Genomic DNA, 22,081 nt, shown 5'->3' with positions numbered 1-22,081 from the left:
ATTCTGAAAGTGAGATTGATTAGGCTCTATTCCCATGTGGCAAAATATGTATTTAGGTTGCTCCCATTGTTTTCAGTTGTTGTTTTTTAAATTACTGCATTCTGCATCTGTTAGACATTATACAGCCCAAAACACATTGTTCTTTGTTTACTACAACTATGACAGATTCTCCAATTTTCAGTGTAATATTTTGCCTGTTTCGCCTTCATAGACAAAAATGAAGAGCTACTACATTAATTATACTTCAACAATTGATGTTTCTATTTTTTGTTTCAAATTGAATCATTTGAAGTTCCAAGACAAAGGTGAGTCCACAGGCAAAGGCAACGGTCAACATCTGAAGAGACACAATCCACAGTCCATCAAGAGGAGCGCAGCTGCCTCCTCACGAGTAATCAGGCAGGCCTTAGCTGCTTCTTCCTTTTCTCTGCCCTGTTCTTGGATCAGATGAAAAAGGCAGTTCCTCTTCCTCATTGCTGATCAGTTGCAGCTGCATGCTTTCCTCATCTTAAATCTCAGGGCTGTCCTGCTGCAGCTGTGCTTCAGCCAAATCACTCTCAGACAACTGCTTGGAGCCATCCCCTCCTGACATGCGCAGAACTGGTTGATGAGCTGACATCTGGAGAGGTATTTGGGGAAGCGTCTGGGGGAGTCATCGTTAGTTTCCATCAATTTCTTCTTGACTTGCCTTATGATGCTTTGGAGAATAGGTGGGCCTCCTCTTCTTTGTGGCAGTCTCTCAAATATTGGAATACAGGTAGTCCTCAACAGTTCATTTAGTGACCATTTGAAGTCAGAACAGCACCAAAAAATATGACTTATGACCATTTTTCATAGTTATGACCTTTGCAGCAAACCCCTGATCATGTGATCAAAATTCAAATGCTTGGCAGCTGGCTCATATTTATGACCTTTGCTGTGGCCCATGGTCACCTAGAGCTGTGGTCACACAGTAGTGTGAATGCAGTATTGCAGGCTAACTCTGCCGACTGCCAGCAGTTCGATCCTGACCGACTCAAGGTTGACTTAACCTTGACTTAATCCTTCTGAGGTCACTAAAATAAGGACCCAGATTGTTGGGGGCAATATGCTGACTCTGTAAACCACTTAGAGTTGTAAAGCACTATGAAGCAGTCTAAGTGCTATTGCTATTTGTATCCCCTTTTGCAACCTTCTCATAAGCAAAGTAAATAGGGAAGCCAGATTCACTTAGCAACTGGGTTACTAACTTATCAACTGCAGTGATTCTGCAGTGATTCAGTTAACAACTGTGGCAAGAAAGGTCATAAAATGGGGCAAAATTCACTTAATAAATGTATCACAACACTTAACAACAGAAATTTGGGCTCACTTGTGGTCATAAGTCGAGGACTATCTGTATTGCTATCATGTCACCCCTAGTCCTTTTTTTCACTAGATTACCCAATTCCTGCAACTGTTCTTCATGTTTTACCCTCCAGTCTTCTAATCATCTTTGTTGTGGCTCTTCTCTGCACTCTTTCCAGAGTCCAGCGTCTTTTTTATATTATGGTGACCAAGCATACTTTAAAAAGAGTAAGGATCCTACAACATCTGTATTTTGGCATTGCTTTTCCTGCCTTGATCCATTCGAGAATTACCAAGGAATTCAGCCTTCTGTGATCAGTAGAGTCCAGATGCATTGGTGCTATAAGTGGCTGGAAATCCTGGGATTTGTAAGCCCAACTACATCTGGTGAACACATGGCTGGAGTTGGCTTATGTAGAAAAATAAGAAATTAAGTATTAATTTAGCCTGCTTCACTATTTGAAAGACAAATGACATGAATTGCAAAGCATCTTACAAGAGTTACACAAAGTGAGGAAAATTCTCAGAATGTTAATTTCTATCAATACGACAATAGGGATTACTGACAAATCTTGATGTTTCATTAAGCTTGTAACAATCAGGATCTCTAATAGGATGCCATTAGCACTTGCATGAAGCAAAACAAATTGAATATTTAAATAATGTCAATAGTAAATGACAGTTCTAAATGGCTCAAGGTTTTCTATAGGTGAAATCCATATTTAAAATTTCTGCCATCCAATTGTTATTCATGCTTCTATAAATTATCCCTATCCCAGATTAGGCTTCTCCTTGTTGGAGGGCTTCACATTTCTGTTTCTGACATGACAATATGAAAGGTCAGTGCAGTATATTAGTCCAATATTGCTTTTTAAATCTCAAATTCTCTTTATGTTTGCTGAGGCTTGTTGAGTAGTTTAGGGAAGGCTGCCAGTCCCATTGGTTCCTGGGTGAACCTTTGCACTTTCACTGGAACTGGATTCATAACTGGCTGACCATCTGCACTCAATGGAACTGCATCTAAATGGAGGGAAGTATGCAGTGGGGTAGGCCCAGTACTCTTCAACATTTTCATCAATGATTTGGATGAGGGGATAGATGGGGAACTCATCAAATTTGCAGATGGCACCAAGCTAGCAGGAATAGCTAACACTCCAGAAGATAGGCTTAAGATACAGAAAAATCTTGACAGACTTGAACATTGGGTGCTAAAAAAAATCAGTGGTGAAAAAAGGTAAGGTTCTACATTTAGGCAAGAAAAACAAAATGCACAGGTACAGTATATGTGGTACCTCGCTCAATAGTACTAATTGTGAGAGGCATCTTGTAGTCCTAATGGACAACCATTTAAATATGAGCCAGCAGTGTGCAGCAGCTGCCAAAAAAGTCAATACAGTTCTAGGCTGCAGAAACAGAGGGATAGAATCAAGATCACGTGAAGTGTTAATACCACATTATAATGCCTTGGTAAGGCCACACTTGGAATACTGCATCCAGTTTTGGTCACTATGTAAAAAAGATGTGGAGACTCTAGAAAGAACGCAGAGAAGAGCAACGAAGATGATTAGGGGACTGGAGGCTAAAACATATGAAGAACGGCTGCAGGAACTGGGTATGTCTAGTTTAATGAAAAGAAAGACTAGGGATGACATGATAGCAGTGTTCTAATGTTTCAAGGGCTGCCACAAAGAAGAGGGAGTCAAGCTATTCTCCAAAGCACCTGAAGGCAGGTCAAGAAGCAATGGGTGAAAACTAATCAAGGAGAGAAGCAACCTAGAACTAAGGAGAAATTTCCTGACAGTTAGAACAATTAATCAGTGGAACAACACTGCTCCAACACTGGAAGTTTTAAGAAGATGTTGGATAACCATTTGTCTGAAGTGGTGTAGGGTTTCCTGCCTAAGCAGAGGGTTGGACTAGAAAATCTCCAAGGACCCTTCCTATTCTGTTATTCTGTTATATTTATGATTTTGTAAGATTATTATGGTTTTTGTTCAGGATATGGTAGTGAGTCTACTTTGATCTTGTTTGTGGATGGCCTATATTTGGATATAGGCTCTTGGGAAGCAGTGTCTGTGGTCCGGTCCAAATGTGACAGTTTCTAATACTTTTGAATATGGCATTAACTTCCTGGTAGAAGAACATCCAAGAATACTGTTTTGTAGCTGTTTCATAAAAAGGTGTCAAAAAGGAGAATACTTTTCTGCTGGTCTATGCTGTGAGAATATTTGGACAGTGAAGGCAGTCTTCAAGAAAAAATGAAATTCTGATTTCCTTTCCCTCTTGAAACATCTCTGATGAATATGGCTGTCCAAATCCTTTGATGTGAAAAAAGGTTCTTCATGTATAGCTGCTACATATTCAGAGGTGGGTTTCACATAATTTTACCACTGGTTCGCTGTGCACCGAAAATGTGAACGTGCGTGAACGCTCACTTTGCTCACTTGCACAACTTCCATGCATGCGCCCATCCCTTCCACACATGCGCTTTGCTCACACACACAGTTTGCTTGTGCACACGGTTTGCTCACGCACGCGGGTTGAATGCGCATGTGGCTTAGAACACGTGGCTAAATAGGACAGTATAGTGCCGGGGTGGTTGGGCAGGTGGGTGGGGGTGCCACTACCGGTTCATCCGAACCAGTCCAAACCGGCTGAATACCACCACTGTACATATTGTATAGTGCAGAAAGGGTTTTTTAAATCTCATGGCAAACATTTCCCAAATTCTTTATAAATTAAGCTACGGAAGGCTAATTTTTTGGTTTTCACCTGTCCACCCGAGTTCATTTTCTCTTCCCACTCCAACTAATACTTGTGAATGCATAGCTGTGCCTCTTGTTTTGTTAAGGTGCATGCTTTCTTTCTTTATAATTATAGTCATTGTTTTAAGCTTATTTATTTCCAGTCAAAGATCAAATTATTTTTAAATTTACATGCTCCCGCATTATTAGAGAATTTCTGGTAATGTTTATTTCAGTAGTGTTTCCCAAAAGTAAAAAGGAGCACTCTATTTTATGTTCTTTATTTTATAATATTATCTGCTTCATTTTTTTAAGGAAGCAGCTTAAATAAGGATGCAGTTAAGATTTGCGAGACCAACAATGTCTGAGACTATTTTTTTACTTGCACTAACTACTAAGTTAACAAATCTGAGGCTGTGATCTAAACTACATGCTACATGTAGCATGTATGTATTTATTATCATATTCAAAATAGGGCTCATAAATAACTGGCAATTATCCGGGGTTCCTACCTCGAGCACTATCATAGTTTATATTTATCCTAGATTTGGCTGAAGGTAAGAAGCAGACATACTGTGCCATTAGTTTTTAGAATACTTTAGTGGGAGAGAGCCTTTGATTCCTGCAGCATGCAATCTTGGTAAGTGAGTAACTAACAGTATGCACCAGTTAAAATTCAACAACAGAGTTGCAGAGTGCAATTTTGCTAGATGTGTTTTTGAGCAGTATCAAACTGAAGCCCCTCCAGGTAGGTCAAACAGCACCCATTTCTCTAACCTCTCCTTCTTTCCTGCCCTGTTCTGAATAAATGCTTTCTATGGTTCCAAGGAGAGGAGGAGGAAGAAGAAGAAAAGAACAGGATAAAAATGTTAATTTATTAATCATTGCCTTATATAGAGTTCATCTGAAATGCTGTTGCTATGCCAACACCCTGGGAGTTTATTTTCTTAATCCAAGTGAGGAGCTCTAGGTCTCCTGGCCTCCTGCTGTGTCATTTGAATATGGTGGTGGTGTTACTGCTGCTGCCACCAATGCAGGATCTGTTTTTTTTTTGGGGGGGGGGAGGAGAAAAAGGAAGGGTGAAATGGGTAGAGAGAAAGGAGGCTAAACCACCAAAGCAGTCAAATGCAAAGCAGTAAAAGCCTTTCTCAGTACGACTTAGTAAAAATGACACAAATTAATATACTCTACTTAAACCAGACCAAGATTAATGGTTCTCTATCAGAGCTGCTTAGTCCAACTGTCACTCGGCAAGCACGTGTCGGACAAAATCAACACTAATCAACATTTATTCCTCTCTTGCCCTTGGGTCCGAGGAGCGAGAGCAGGCTGCGGCATTCTCCCGCTTGTCTCGCCACGCTTTTCACCCTCTATCCAGCTTTGCCATATATCACCCTTTCTTGCTGTGCCTCTCCTTTTACGGATCCAGACTCTCAGCTATCAGACAACATTAGAGGCATGATAGATTTTCTGTTTTAATTTACATCTATTATATTACAACATAGCAGTTCTTGATTCAGGGGAGACTAGTGTCTCCAATAGACAGCCTCAATGGGAAGATTTCTGCATTAACTTATTAGGTCTGGTTAGAATGTGCTTTCAAATAGACTCACTCTCCCCCTCTCTTTCATCCCCTGCTTGCAGGGTGAGTGACGATGCTCTGAAAATCCTTACATAGGGGGGCTTGGACTGCACCAAGCTGCTTCTTGAAAAGCAAGCTTTTGTACTAAGGATCCTGATGGAAGAAGCAGGAGGCACCGTGCCTTGACTTCTTTCTTGAGGTGCAGAACCTAATGATATAAGATGGCATTACCTTAGAATTATCTGGGAGATGCTCAGCAGCCCCTATTTACAGCCAAATTGATTTGAAAGACGTTTGTACAAGAGAAGCTTAGGGTGGAAGCTTAAGGTATGGGTTTTCACAATATTTATTGATTCAGACTGATAGCCCATTCAAGACAATGTAGTTTTTTTTTAACTGGGTTGATTGGTTCAGCCTACTGGACTTACCATAATTCATAATTGGAAAAAATTGTGAGCCAATTGTTCAAGCTTTTTAGTTCCTTATTCTCCTGCCCAGTACAGCCTTCCTCCAGACTCAAATTAGAATATTTAAAAAATATTTAAAAATATAAAAAGGCATATAAATTTAATAAATAAATAAAAAATATTTTTGACTGCTGATGAATGGGTAGTTCCTGGTGGTCTAAACACGATCTGATTTGCACAGCTCTGATACATGAATGGATAAGCAAAGTCAAAAAAATGAACCAATAGACATTTTTTAAAATGCATACCAGAGGGCAAGACTTAGATCATTCTGGCATTTTCTAATAACTTTATTACTTTATCCTATGTGCCCCTCTTTTTTTTAATTTACACATGAATAACAGTAGTTTGTGATTAAATTACTGATGTCAGTTGACCAATTGGTTGTTACTACATAAATTGCAGCATATTTCAAGAAGTGAATCCTTCCTCTACAAGACCCAGCTTTAGCTGCCCCTGTCTGAAGTACTGTGAAGGGGAAAACATTGGGACAGATATTTTTCACCCAAGAGTTATACTAGTTTTGCTAGGGAGATCAGGTTAGACCCACCATTTCTTAGCTCTGTATACACACACACACACACACACACGCACACATACACAAACACACACACACACTTTCCAGCAGACCTATAAACAATTCTTAATTATCTCTATGCTTTTGCTGCTTATATGCTTATATGTAATTTCTTTAGACATTTTTATGGTTTTACTGCACTGTACTTTTGTTCTTTTTATTCTCATATATTTGATTGAAATTGAAAGCTGATTTAAGCATATTTTCTAGAAAATTGGTTGTATAAGTTTTTTTAAAAGATTGATATCAAAGAAGTTTTCAAAACATTTCCTTGTTGAAGATAAGCTTTGGTAGAAACTGATTATTTTTCACAGTCTAAGACTGAAGTTTTTGCCTTTCTGTCGTTTCTAAATTGTTATGTTAGGATTTGCTCAAGGTACAATATAAATCTAAAATTGCTTAACATAACCAGCGTTTCATAAAACAATAAGGATTTTATCTTAACAGCAAAAAAGAAATCATTAGTAACTGTAGCAGGGTGAATAAATGATTTTGAGAAAACATTTTATTTCCTCTAAATGCTGTTAAATGCTGGGCTAAAATGGGGCTCCTTATGTCTCCTCCCTGCACATCTATCAAAGATTCTAAACAGGGAAATAGTGGCTACTTTGGGAAGGTATTTGGAGAAAGTAATTCAAGAAGACAGCAACTTAATAAGCACATTTTCTTTCTCTCACTGATAAAGGTAATAGGATCTAAATCTTTGGGTACTTTTTGCTACTTTGAAACCATTGTGGACAATCTCATAAAATGATTGCCCATTTAATGTATAGGAATTATGGGAGATTAATTAATTAATGACAAAGTGCTGATTGTCAAGCATGAACAACCAGACTCATACATGCAGAGTTCAAGCTAACTACTTGTTATATTAGATAAGGCTCCAAGGAACTTAGACAGGTTGCACAGAGACTCCGGGGGCACCGGACTTGGTCCTTCCTCCCTGCCCTCCCTGTTGCTTCACACCACTGATTTTGCAATGTGTGGTCTGCCTCCTATTCTGTCCCCTTCAGAAATGTTCTCCATGTTTACGTTTATCTCTGTCTCTGTCCCTCTCCCTCTCCCTCTCTCTTCTTTTGTCTAGACTAAGCCAAACCCAAATCCTGCAACTGTTCTTCATATGTTTTAATGTCCAGGCCTTTAATCATATTAGTTGCTGCTCTTTGCATTTTTTCCAAAGTCTAAACATCTTTTTTGTAATGTAGTGACCAAAACTGGATGCAGTATTCCAGGTGTGGTCTTAGTAAGGTTTTATAAAGCAGTACTAATACTTCACATTATTTTGATTCTATGCCTCTGTTTATACAACCAAGAATTGTATTAGCTGTTTTGGCTGTTGCCGTACACTACTAACTCATGTTTAAGTGATCGTCCACTAGGACTCCAAGGTCCTTCTCACAGTTACTATTTTTGAGCCAGGTTTTGAGCCAGGTTTTGTACTTGTAACTTTGGTTTTTCCTGCCCAGGTGTAAAACCTTGCTTTTCTCTACATTAAATTTCATTTTGTTGGATCGGGCCCATGGTTCAAGTCTGTCAAGATCTTTTTGGATCCTGAGCTTTTTCTTCTGGGTGTTGGCTATTCCTGCCAGCTTGGTGTCATCTTTTTAAAAGGCTCAAAGGTGGGAGCCATTGAAATTATGGGGTGGTGCTATTCCAGAGGGCAGGTGCTGTGATAGAGGTGCTGTGATAGGTCTGTCTCCCAGGTCCTCCTAATTAGCATTGTTTAACTGGCAGGACAAGCCGAGAGCCAACTGTGCCAGATTTTATTGGGTAGGCTATAACCAGAAGAGACAGGCAGTCCGTCAAATATCTATGCTACAGGCGGGCAGTCCCTAAGGTCCTACGCTACATAGACCTTCCAGGGTGACAACTGACATCTTAAATTGTATTCGAAAGCCCACTTTTATCCAGTGCTGCTCACGGAGCAGTGGTGTTGCATAGGCATAGGGTGGCCCATACACCACTACTTTTGCCACTGTATTCTGTGCCAGCTGTACCTCAAAAAGGTTTTAAGAATATCTTGTGTAGAGCTCATTGCAGTCATCCATCTGTGAGGTGACCAAGGTGATGTGACTGTAAGAAGGGCTTCTCAATCCGGGAAGGTTTCTGAGGAGCTAGGCATAGTTTGAAATCCCTGGGCTGCAATTTTCTAAGACAATTTATGGTGGAATTAGCGGCATTTTTGGAAATAAAAGTAATACAGGAAACTGCCTTTGCTGTGTAGGCATGCCAGCTTCCATTTTAAAAATGTAAACAGATATTTAATGGGAAAAAAACACTTGATGGTGACAGATGTCAAGGGAAGTATCTGTGGGTATGCTAACATCCTTATGTGCCAAATTGGATTCCTCAAGAAATGCACTACTTATTCTGCAAAATTAAGGGAAAGATTTATTGAATTCTCTCCCTCTAAGAACTAGTTCTTCAATTTTTTTTAAATGTTCAGGGCCAAATTGGCTCAATTAATTCACTATAATGCAGATCCAGTGATTACAAAGGCATCCTTGGTACAAGTTGGATTCTATGATACAAAATGAATGCTTTGTGTATTAACTGATCTTACCACATGAATTGGTAATAGGGAGCAGAGTTTTGTTTTTAGCATAGATATTAGAAAATGTAAGAGTGGGAAAATCTGATTTAGTAGAGATTGCTGTCCTTCTGATATATTAACTGTGTTAACTTTTTGTTAGTGACTGAAAGAGTTGAAAGTGCTTCTTTTGAAATACAAATGAAATGAACAATATTAACCACTTAATCAAATTTAGAATAGTAGAATCTGATAGCCACACCAGAAATATTCTCAGTCCCCTGAGAACATTTACTTTCTCATGATATGTTTCTAGTTCTCGTAACTGAATATGAATTACTGTAGACCAGAAACTAGAACTGGAGTTGTAAAATACAGTAAAAGAATTACTTGTTTGACCTTATGACAGGAAGCCAGTAAGGGCAGTTACACAAACAAAAAAGGGTGCAGCTGGATGAATAGGAGCTGAATCTGCTCAGCCATCTGCTTAGGTCACAATAGTATGTATATATGACATCTGCCTCTGAATGTGCTTAGAGACTAAACATTGTATTTTGTGTTGCTAATGGAAGACTCTGGCTTCTAAAGAAAACGTTTTAAGCTTTTTTGTCCGAAAGGACAGACTTTCTTTGAGAATATTGTGACTTTTCCACATACTTTTAAATAGTCCTATATGGAAGAATGGAGAACATATTTGTTTGTTTTGTGAATTTATTCATACTTCAAGAACTAATACAATAACCCCTCAACATATATAGGTTGACTATATACAAAACTGGGCATCCATAGGACATTTTCCTATATTAATTTGCCTTGTGAAGTCCCCAAATCCAGGTATCCTCAAGGTTGTTTTTTCTTTTCAGAATTGTATGGCCTGATCCCCCTTGGAATCAAGATGACCCTCAAGTATTTGTTAGAAAGGAAGAGATCTGTGAAGAGTTGATTATTGTGATGATCTTCAAAGAAAAAAATAAATAAAGAGCTGGACAAGTTGTTCTGTTTCTTGCTTGCTAGGTGGAAACAAATCTGCAATTCAAACAATTACTGTTAAAAATATGGGGAAGCTGTAAAAATTAGTGTAAAAGCGGAACAGCAGCATCACTTAAAATCTCATATATGATATAAGATCTGGAGCCTGATGTTTAGAAGAGAATGAAGCAGAAGAAAGTGCCAGTGAATGTGAATATGAATATAGCTATTTAAATCTATAAATGTTTTGTGCCCATTGCAGAAAAAGGCAGGCCTAGCAGGTTTATGGCCACCAAAATATGATTTTTTTAAAAAAAGTGGTACAATTGGCATAATTTGAAGTTAGCTAGAGAAATGGAATCAGCAGATCATAACGCACCAAAAGTTTCCTGCTGAATTAAAGAAGGTATTAGGATTGCTATATATCAGAACAGCTTTCTAATGCCAGTTATTCTAAAATACAGTGGATTCTTTACTGTTCTTTATTATTTAATAAATTGAATCATGACTTAATCTGTTAATCTCATTTTTAAAATAAAGTTTAAAGTTTATTAAATGTGAATTTACTGACTGTAGGTTTTATCAGAACAGAATGCAGATTTCAATTATATTTTTAAGTTTGGAATTATTGATTTGAGTTTTATTTTTTAGAGAATGCAATGGGAAAAATAGGGACATTGTAGGGGGGATGCTTTAAAAAGCTTGCATGAATTTTAATGTATTAAAAAAGTGAATTTACGCTTGGTCTCAGTGGAATGGAGTGAAATTCCACCATAGAAACACCTCAGCACACCTCAGCTTTGTATATTAATCCCAGCATCTTAAATACAGTTTGGTAGCATACTACCAGCCAAAGCATACCTTCTAACATACACTGCTCAAAAAAATAAAGGGAACACAAGCAGAAGACATCCGAGATCTGAATGAATGAAATAGCCTTATTAAATACTTTGTTTGTTACATACAGTAGTTTTGTGTTCCCTTTAGTTGTTTGAGCAGTGTATAAACTACTGTAGGCAAAGAACGAAGTATTTAATAAGGCTATTTCATTCATTCAGATCTCAGATGTCTTCTGCTTGTGTTCCCTTTATTTTTTTGAGCAGTATAGTATAACATATCTGCAGAACAAAACCTCAATCACTGACCTAGGTGCTATATTTTGCACTAGCTGTACCTTCCAAATCCATCAAAAGGACAGCTTGTCTAATAGTAATACTAATGATGATGTGAAGGATAATGTGGCCAAACTATCTTTCTCAAGGAATTACATACCTCAGCTGATAGCATGTGTTTCTAACCACAGAGGTCACCGAAGCATTCAACAATAATGTTAATGAAAGAATTGTGATTAAACTACATAAAAATTAATATAGGCAAAATATGTCAGACTTCTGCCCTTTATGGTTCTTAAAAGAAGAAATATATTTTTGTTCTTGACATGCTCCTTCCAAAATGTGACAATATAGTTTCTGACTTCGTGTATATATTAGACCTTTCCAATTGATGCTTTCTGTATATTTTGCTACTACCAACCTAGGATCGCATGTAGACATGGATGTAGGAATTCTTGGTGTTAAAGAAAAAAAAAACTGAAAAAACAAACCAGACCCAGGAAACTACAGATCAATCAGCCTAACATCAGTACCCGGGAAGATACTGGACAAGATAATGAAAAAACAGACCTGCCAACATCTAGAAACAAGTAAAGTAATAGCTAGTAGTCAGCATGGGTTTGTTAAAAACAGATCATGCCAAACCAATTTTATTTAATTCTTCAACATAGTGACTAAATTAGTAGACCAGCAAAATGCTGTGGACATAATATAATTGGACTTCAGCAAGGTATTCGACAAGGTAGACTACAACCTACTTCTTGGTAAGCTAAAAAAAGTGGGATAGATAGCATCACTACCAGATGGATTCGTAACTGGTTCAATACGAACTATTCAATGAGTAGTCGTTAATGGGTCTATGTCTACATGGAGGGAAGTAAACAGTGAGGTACCACAAAATTCCGTCTTAGGCCCAGTACTCTTCAATATCTTCATAAATGACTTAGATGAGGGGAATAGAAGGGGAACTCACCAAATTTGAAGATGATACTAAACTGGCAGGAATAGCTAACACCTTAGAAGATAGGCTCAAGATCCAGATGGATCTTGACAGACTTGAACATTGGGCCCTATCTAACAAAATGAAATTCAATGTAGAGAAAAGTAAAGTCTTACATTTAGGCAAGAAAAACCAAAAGTACACATATAGACTGTGTGAAACCAGTAATTGTAGCAGTAATAGCAGTAATTGTGAGAGCAATCTTGGAGTCTTAGTGCACAACCAGTTAAATATGAGGCAGCAATGTGCGACGGCAGCCAAAAAAGCCAATGCAATCCTAAATTGCATTAACAGAGGGATACAATCAACATCTAGTGAGGTACTGATACAACTCAAAGCCTTAATAAGACCATACCTACTGAATCCAGTTTTGGTCACCACACTATAAAAAAAGATGTTGAGACTCTAGAAAAAGTGCAGAGAACAGCAACCAGGATGATCAGGGGACTGGAGACTAAAACATATGAAGAACGGTTACAGGAACTAGGCATGGCCAGTCTAGTGAAGAGAAGGACCAGGGGAGACATGTTAGCAATGTTCCAGTATTTGAGGGGCTGTCACAGAGAGGAAGGAGGCAAGCTATTTTCCAAGGTCAGACAAGGAATAATGGATGGAAACTGATAAAGGAGAGATTCAACGTAGAAATAGGGAGAAATTTCCTGAGAGTGAGAACAATCAACCAATGGAACAGCTTGTCTTCGGAAGTTGTGGGAGCTTCATCACTGGAGGCTTTCAAGAAGAGATTGGCCCACCATTTGTCAGAAATGCTTGGATGGGGGGTTGGACTAGATGGCCTACAAGGTCCCTTCCATCTGTGTTAATCTGTTAAAGTTCCAATATATATGACAAATACCAAAAATGCTGTTGTACATACTATAGAAGAAACGTTTGGTTTATCACTAGTTTACTTTTTATTATGTTTGTAGACAGGCCATGTAGGAACAAGGGGAGATTCTACTGCTGCAGATGTACTAGAAATTGGAGAAAAGGGAAGAAGTAGAAATAAAACCATGCCTTGAGGAAAACATCTGTATCTCATGGACTGCAGGGTTTTTTCTGTCTTCTCTGGATGCAGTTTATCAGAGCTAGAATACTGAATGGGTTATGTGCTTTGCTCTGAAGCGGTTGTGGCCTGACATACTGCTATTGAAAATACAAATCCAGAAATTATTAAAAACCCCAGTGAAGTACAGCAGATATAGAAAACTGTTCCAGTTAAATATTTTTTCTTGCCACAGAGATGCAAGTTTCTCTGTCTCCCTCTCTCCTTCCTTTCTGATTTGGTTTTCTTATGGTTGAGGACTGAATGACATCATTGGTAGCACATGTCCCAACAGGATTCAATAAGCAACCATTTCCTTGGGTCAGTAGTTGCCAGGGTCAGTTGTCTGTTAAGTTGCATATCAGTAATGTTTTATCCCTGATGATTAAATATAAAAAAGAATATCCTGCAAAAAGAAGTAATGGAGAAGCAGGAGGGACTGATGTGAGCAATTGTTTCCTAACCCTTGTGCAGCTCAGACAATTGGCTCTGGTTCTCTAGAAGAGGATATACTAGGTTTATTTTCTGTTCTGTGCCTGATACAAACCTCACCCACTCTGAAGCTATTATCTCTGTGGATGGTGGAGTGATGTGAGCAAGAGACAAAATCAGCATTTATGACAATGTCTCAGTGCTCTATTCTTTTGAACCATTAGCTGAACAATTAGCAATCCTCACCTAGAACAAGGAGAAAAACAGAAGGAAGCAGCAGAGCCACTATTCTGAGGTCTCATCTGTTTAGCATCACTATGCAATATTTAGGCATGCTTTAGCCCTAAAATATTTTCTGGATCATAATCCAGACAGAAAAGAAATGGAGAAACATTAATGAAAAACACCATATTCAGGGAGTTTTCTCCTGACTTGACATTCCAAGCCATTCTATACCAGAATACTCTGAATGCTATTGGGGTCAACAAGGGCTGGACAATGGGATAGCTGGTATCAGAACTGTGTTTTAACTGTAGCCATATTAATGGAGGCCCCATATATTTCCCAGTAGCACAGCTGACAGAAAAGCAATAAATATACCTCTTCCCTATCATGGGAAGAGGTATACTTCTTTTTTCATTGCCTACATGTCAAAAAAGTGCCAAGTAATGTGCAGGAAATAATTAACAGTCAAAGGTCTTGCTCCTTTTTATACAAACCCTTTAGCCTGTCAAGTTACAGATATGTACTGATTATTAGCAAATGTGATGATGCTGTATCTGCAGTGATGATCAGAACCATTGTACCATAACTTTCAAAAATTCTGAAGCATCGGGGAAGTATTTGAGGATTAGAAAAGGGCTGATGTGATTCCCATCTTCAAGAAAGAAAAGGAAAAAAAAAAAAACACCAGACCCAGGAAACTATAGACCAATCAGCCTAACATCAATACCTAGGAAGATCCTGGAAAAAATAATGAAAAAAACAAATCTGCAAACATCTAGAAACAAATAAGGTTATAACTAGTAGCCAGCATGAGTTTGTTAAAAACAGATCATGCCAAACCAATCTTATTTTTCTCTGTGATAAAGTGACTAAATTAGTAGAGCAGTGAAATGCTGTGGACATAATATATTTAGATTTCAGTAAAGCATTTGACAAAGTAGATCACAACCTACTACTTGGTAAACTAGAAAAATGTGGAATATTCAGTAACAGTAACAGAGTTGGAAGGGACCTTGGAGGTCATCTAGTCCCCCTGCTCACACAGGAGACCTGTACTAGGGATTCGAACCGCCGAACTGCAGACCTTTCTGATTGACAAGCTCAGTGTCTTAGCCACTGAGCCACCTAGTCAGGCTAGACAACATCACCCCCAGATGGATTTGTAGCCGGCTGACAAACAATACTCAACAAGTAGTCCTTAATGGTACTACATCCACATAGAGGAAGTAAGCAGTGGGATACCACAAGATTCCGTCTTAGGCTCAGTACTCAATATCTTCATAAATGACTTAGATGAGCTAATCATCCAATTTGCAGATGACACTAAGCTGGAAGGAATAGCCAACACCCCAGAAGAAAACCTGAGAATACAAAATGATTTTGATAGACTTGAACAATGGGCCCTATTCAAAAAAATGAATTTTAAAGTGGAGAAAAGCAAAGTTTTACATTTAGGCAGGAAAAACCAAAGGTATAAGCAGAGGTAGGATTCAGCCAATTCGGACCAGTTCAGGCAAACCGGATGTTAATTTTAAACTGGTTCACCGAACCAGTTGTTCCAAGGACTGGCTCACCCCACCCACCCCACCCCTCCCCTCCCAGGAGTCTTCATGTGGCCTGTTTTGGATGCCAGGTAAGTGAAGGGTGCACACAGGGGCTCTGGGAGGGTGAAAAACGGGAAGTACCGGAAGTCCAGAAATGGGCCTATTTCCAGCCTCCTGAGGGCCTCCGGTGCCCGGGGGAGGCCATTTTCACCCTCCTGGAGGCTCAAGGAAATCCTCCAGAGCATGCATGCACATGTGAAGACCAGCTGGCCAGGGCACATGCGCACACCGGAAACCGGAAGAACAGGCGCACGCACACCCCGGGAAGATGATATTCTGGTTTCCAGCGTGCACATGCGCCCCATCACCTGGTCTCCAGTTTCAGGTGTGCATGCGCACATGAAGACCATCTGGCTGGTGTTCATGTGCGCACCAGAAACCAGAAGATCATCTTCTCAGCGCACGTATGCGCACCAGACGGCTGGTCTTCCAGTTTCCGGTGCTCCCGCGCATGTGAAGACCAGGTGGCCTGCTCGTTGGAACTCGGAAGAGTAATGGGAGGCGGCTCACATGCTCTGAGAGATGACTCTGCATGCCACTTTCGGCACACGTGCCATAGGTTCGCTATCACAGGTATAGTGTCTCCTGCTTCAGCAGGAGGCTGGACAAGAAGACCTCCAAGTCCCATCCAGCCCTATTCTATTCTAGATTCTAGATTTGATGAAATAGTGTTTTCCACAAGGATGACCCACCCACCAACTTCATCATGCTATAGTTGAAATATGATGATGAGACCAACAGCTAGGACAACAGCTTCGTTATATGAGCTATTGCAACCATTCTCTGTACCCCATAATAGGACGCTGCTAAGTATTATCCCAATTTAGTATGGAAATGAGTGTGTGTTCCAACTTTTATTTTCAGATCTGAACCAGACTAACAAGAAGTTAGGACAGGACATATTAGAGAAAAAAAAATTCTCCCTGAATTGGGATCCTGAGATCTAACAATAAATTCCAGTGCATCTTAATACTTACAAAATAAACTACTGTGTGAAAAATAACCATTGGAAAATGTTATTAAAAGACCATCCCACCCCACTCCCCGCTTTTTTTTCCCCCTGGAGTCTGAGCTGAGCAGAAGTGACGAGGCCATCTTTAAACTCTATAATCGAATTCCTTTTAATGGATTTCAATAGGTGCTTAATGAACTGTTTCTAATGGTTACTGCATTTTTTACACATTTCATTTGATTTTTTCACATATCTATCCATGTTTCACATAATATGAAAAATAACGTGAAAAACTGGAGGTATGTGAAGGTTTTAAGAAACCAAATGGGATTAAGCAAAGATAATTTGAGAGTTCTATATAACTTGCATTTGGGTTTTCAACTCTTCCTTGTTGAACCTAATGAATCTGATACTATTGTGGATCTCCCAGATTGTTTAATGTCCAGCAAGAAACAGTGTTTATAGATTGGTATTCAGCATTCATTTATCTCTGCTACTTTTCTTCTGTATGTGTGCTTGCATATTTCAGTGTCATAGTGAAATTTGGAACTTCCAAAGATAATTTTTAATTTACTTTCACGTACACAAAGAAATTTCTTTGCCACTTTTTGTTAAAATCCTAAAAACTCAATCAAAGTTATGTGAAAATAGCACTTGCACTTAGACTTATATATTGCTTCACAGTGCTTTATAGCCTTCTCTAAGCGGTTTACAGAGTCCGCATATTGCCCCCAACAATCTGGGTCCTCATTTTACCAACTTCGGAAGGATGGAAGGCTGACTCATTCTTGAGCGAACTGCTTGCAGTCGGCAGGACTGCTTGCAGTCGGCAGAATTAGCCAGCAGTATTGCATTCTAAGCACTGCACCTCCACAGACAAATTAGGAATGGCTTGGAGCTCCATTCTAGATTGTGTGTCAAGACTGACTCACATTTTCACCTACATTTTCCTTTGCTCCCAACTTGACAATAAAGGGAGGGGGTGGAATGGAATGCAAGGATGGGAGGAATCAGGCGTGAAATGCTACCGGTTCGCACTGGTTTGGGAGAACCGGTAGTAATAAAAGCTACTGGTTCGGGCAAACTGGTAGTAAAAAAATGCTACTGGTTTGTCCGAACTGGTATTTCTGACGATCAGCTGTGCCGCGTGATTTATATTCACTAGAAAGCAGGAAATCCTGCTTTCTAGCGAATCTAAATCACGCGGCACAGCTGTTCCCCCCCTTGCTGTTCTACTTACCTTCTTAAGCCTCCTTTTTCCATGCAAAGTGCATGTTTGGTGCGCACTGCACATGCGCACAACATGCATTTGGTGCACACCGCGCATGCATGGGCAACGAACTGGTGGCAAACCACAGAGGATTTCACCACTGGGGAGAATGGCATCCAAGTATCCATTGGCTCTCGTGAGACATTGCTTCCATCTCAAGGACACACCGAGCAGATGTCCCAGCATGGTTGGCTGGTTCCCATAACAAAATGAGCAGAAGTGATTAGTGGACATAATGGACTGTGGGTGGCCCATAGGGAAAGGCGGAATTAACTATGCTTGCTTTTGTGCGGGAAACCCAGAACTGGTTTTGCTTCTTCTGTGGCAATGTGATTTATTCAGTAAAGTTTATACTCTTGGTAAAATAATGTCCCAGGAGTTTCTTTTTCTGGATTCACCAACTAGACAGTTGACATTGGGGTTATGAATCTCTTTCCCTGCTTCATGGCCAAACTGAGCATTTTGCTGATGAGACCTGCATTTATTTTTGCAATATAAAATGGGCCCTAGTTTTAACCAGGTTACCACACCATCAGGTTTCATAGTCTTTGCTCTGTAGCTTTTCACACTAAATAGCAAAAAAGAATTCCTCTCATTTTAGGGGACCTTTTTTAAAACTATGTATATTATCACTGCATTTGAAAATACCTGCCAGCTACAAGTATTTTTCTCCTTTTTTCTTTCACCAATTCATACCTCAGCATCATTCTGTACCGTAATTCCTGCAGGACAGTTTCTGCTTCTGAAAATTCACCCTTTTCTGTCCTTAGTCCTTAGTCCATAGTTATATATCTTCATATGGAAAAAAAAATGTGGTTCCTCTTGGTTAGGCAGATAGTATTTGTCTTTCAGATTGACTAGGTCTGCTCTAAGTAGTTGAAACATTCTTGTCTGCCGTGTTCTAGTCAATGGTTTAGCAGTCCTATTTGGGCCAATCATGATAGGAAGACAGTATCAGTACAGCCTCCCCTTCCTTTCAATTTTTTTTTGGGGGGGTAGAGAAAGAGACTATAAGCTGCAACAATGGTTTTCTGTAGAAAAAACAGAAAGTCTCCAAATTTTGCCATGACAGGATGTCTGACTTGTCAAAAATGCCTTTGCTATTTTTAGGTACCATGCTTCTAGAAATGATTAGGCTGGTTTATGACAGACTGCTTAAAAACACTTTCATTTGACAGGATTGCTTAAGCAGCCTAATGTTTACATTCTCAAAACTTAGGTTTCTTATCTTAAAAAAGCCTCTGATTAAAACTGTACTCTCTGGCAGGCATAATGCATTTCCTACTTTCTTGGGTGAGGAATAGTTTTAAACATGGAGGAGGAGTTGTGGGTTGGTAAATTCTGCTCAATTTATATAATGGCTTCACTTAAGACACTGCCGTCTTCCTATCAAAATCTGGATTCCCAAACGGGTTACTTCTAGAGAGGGGGAAGAGGAATCCCACATTCCAGCTGTCATAATTCTAGTGTTTTCTCAGAGACAGATCTATTTAAACAGTACCTAAAAGGCTATTTCAGAAACAGAGTCTTGCTATTGTCCAGAGCCACTGCCTGTTAGCTGCCTTGAGCCATTCAGGTTGTGGGCAGTTTACAGTACTTTAAATAAATAAACAAACATGGCCCTTAAGTACTCAGTGGTTGAATGTGTGGTCTCTCTCTCTCTCCCTCTCCCTCTCCCTCTCCCTCTCTCTCTTCCTCCCTCCCTCCCTCCTCTCTGTCCCTCCCCCTCCCCCTCCCCTCCCCCTCCCCCTCATCTTCTTTTCTTTGTATACAGGCTTAATTCTTGACATCTTTAACTGAAAACAGCAATTTAGGAGGCCTGGAAAAAACTCAAGATTTTGAAGTGCCATTGCCAGTCATAAAAAGGAATGCCAATTAGACTCAGACTAAATTAAAAAGGCATACAGAATTAGAAGGTTATCCACCTTGTTCATCTGAATACTGTAGTTTAGTTCTTTCTGTCTTTGGGCTGATTATATCACTGCTTGAGAACAAATGAGAACAATGGCTTTAAGCTACGTAGATGGAGAGTTTCTTCACCAGCATGCCATTATCCCCCCACCCACAGTTACACATATACTCTCTGCAAAAGGTCCAGATTTCTTTCCTTCAAAGAAGAGTCCAGCAGAGCAAATGGAGCATCCCTTCATCTTCCTTGCTGTAACCTTTCTCTTTTGCAGTTCATTTGCTGTGGCTGGCCTGGGGAGAAGGAAAAATATTTTGTTTGCTCTTTCCTATCATGAGATGGACCACAGTTCTGGATTTGTGAAGTTAACACTGAAAGAAGCTTCTCAATGATTTGCAAAAAAACTCCTGTTCCTTCATAGTATTTCTCTAAGGAAGGAGAGCGGGCCTGGTTCCTGCTGACATTTAAACTGATAAATGTAATTTGTATGGTAAAATGCTGCTAATTTAATAGCCTTTCCTTTCCTTCATCTCCTCTGCCCGTCGCCCCACTCCTTTTCTCCCAGGAAAAGAGGATTGCAGCAAAAGGCCTTTGCAAGGTGTCGCTTTGCATTGTGTAGAATGGGAAAGGTCTCTACCTGACTTATTTTTGTCCCCTTTGCTTCAGCTGTCACTGCTGACAGCCCTCATGTTTATTTCATCTAGCGCGGTGGCTGTCTCGTTTCCCTATCCTCCGATGTCATTAATGCACAGAGAGTGGGGCCTGCAATGCTGAGCCTAATGAAATCCACTGTGGCTGTTCTGTTCCTCACCTCGTTACTGAGGCTCAAGGTGTCAAATTAAACCCAGCCTGGGAAAGGAAAAAGAAAGTGAGGGAAGCTTGGGGTGGAGATGGGTTGGGAAAGAAAGAGGGAGAAGGAGGGGGCTCTAAGCTCTGGAAAGAAGGAGCTGATCCAATGTCAGGCTGAGATTGCTACCACGGCTCTTGGAGAATGGAGTTAGCCAGCTTCCCTTGTCCCTCCCCCACCTCATCTCCCTGTACATCCTTACTTTGAGGCCAGGGTGGTTGGAACCACAGAGGTTGAGTGGGCTGCTTCACTGAGCCTGAGACTAGTGGTACCTAACTGACAGCTGTTGCTGATGCCTGCTGCTGTAATGGAAGCCTGCTAGATCTGTGGGACTGCTTTAGTGGGAGGAAAACGGCATGAAACACTGAAGAGAGAGCAGTTAGCATCCATGTAAAATTCAGGTAAAAGAGTCAGCCATTCTCAGATAATTCTCATGACAAGCAGTTAAGAATAGATAAACCTCAATTCTTTGAATTAGATCTGAACATTTGGGGAAAAGTTAAGATCAACATTTCCCAGATGTTTGCACACATCACTGCCTTCCCCTCCTCCTTCCCACATTATCTCTTTTGATATACAGTTGGCCCTGACCAGGTTGGCTTTTGAAAAAGATCTGAAAACTTGGTTCCATTTGTTTGTTGATTGTAGGCTACTCAGAGTTACAATTGTTTGAGTTGAGGATTCATAAAAATTTATTAAGCAAACAAATTATCAAAACTTTTTATGTATCTATCTAATTTATCTGTTTATTAGCCAATATATTTTAAAACATTTAAACAATTATCATTTTCCTACAGCAGCAGGGTCTGCTTTTTTTCAGATCAAATGAGCGTTGGTCCATTTGGTTGTGACATGAATTAACTGACCCACTTTGTCATGCAAGTCTGACATTGTGGGCAGAGAGAGTGAGATTGGCTCAAAATCACCCAGTCAGCTTTCAGGCCTAAGACGTTTCAAGCCTGGTGCCTTAACCATTAGATCAAACTGGCACTCATATATACACAACAATTAAAATGTTAAGTTAACATTAAGGTTTTAATATGCAACAGTTAAAATGCATGCATAAAAATGACATAAAATCAAGTCAATCAAAACTGTGAGGCCCCAGTCAGTTTCTTTAAACTAATTCCTCCTCCCCCCCCCCCTCCAAGATTATGTATACTCCACAAAGGAGGTATTTTTACCCCCTCTGGCCTAAGATGATATGTTACTCAACAGGCAGGTTCAGTTGTTGGTGATTTTTTGAGTGACTCAGTCCAATCTACCTCATAACGTGAAATTTGTGGGAAAAATTGGAAGAAGGTAGCTGTATAGGTCACCTCTACTTTTGGAGAAAAGCCAGGATACAAATCTAGGAAACAAAAAACAGTACATATATTAGTTCAGTTCTGAGATGTATCTTTGAGAATATACAAAATGTTCCTTTCCCCATGCAATTATTCTGAATAATTCCTAGCTTCCTATGCACTTCAAATTAAGAAGTCGCATACGCTTAT

The 22,081-nt window shown here is 39.7% G+C and overlaps 1 protein-coding gene and 1 long non-coding RNA gene across 4 annotated transcripts in view; both read left to right on the top strand.

Annotated features, from left to right (window-relative positions):
- Positions 1–22,081, top strand: part of PBX1 (PBX homeobox 1) — a 350,318-nt gene that overhangs the window by 63,980 nt on the left and 264,257 nt on the right. The window lies entirely within an intron of this gene.
- On the top strand, positions 539–10,218 carry LOC117661238 (uncharacterized). The gene is made up of 2 exons (XR_004589924.2): positions 539–627; positions 10,090–10,218. It is a non-coding gene; the product is annotated as an uncharacterized LOC117661238 (long non-coding RNA).

Source organism: Pantherophis guttatus, chromosome 3, assembly GCF_059756535.1.
Source record: "Pantherophis guttatus breed Tessera chromosome 3, ASM5975653v1, whole genome shotgun sequence".
NCBI lineage: Eukaryota > Metazoa > Chordata > Lepidosauria > Squamata > Colubridae > Pantherophis > Pantherophis guttatus.
This window is presented reverse-complemented; position numbering and strand designations above follow the sequence as displayed.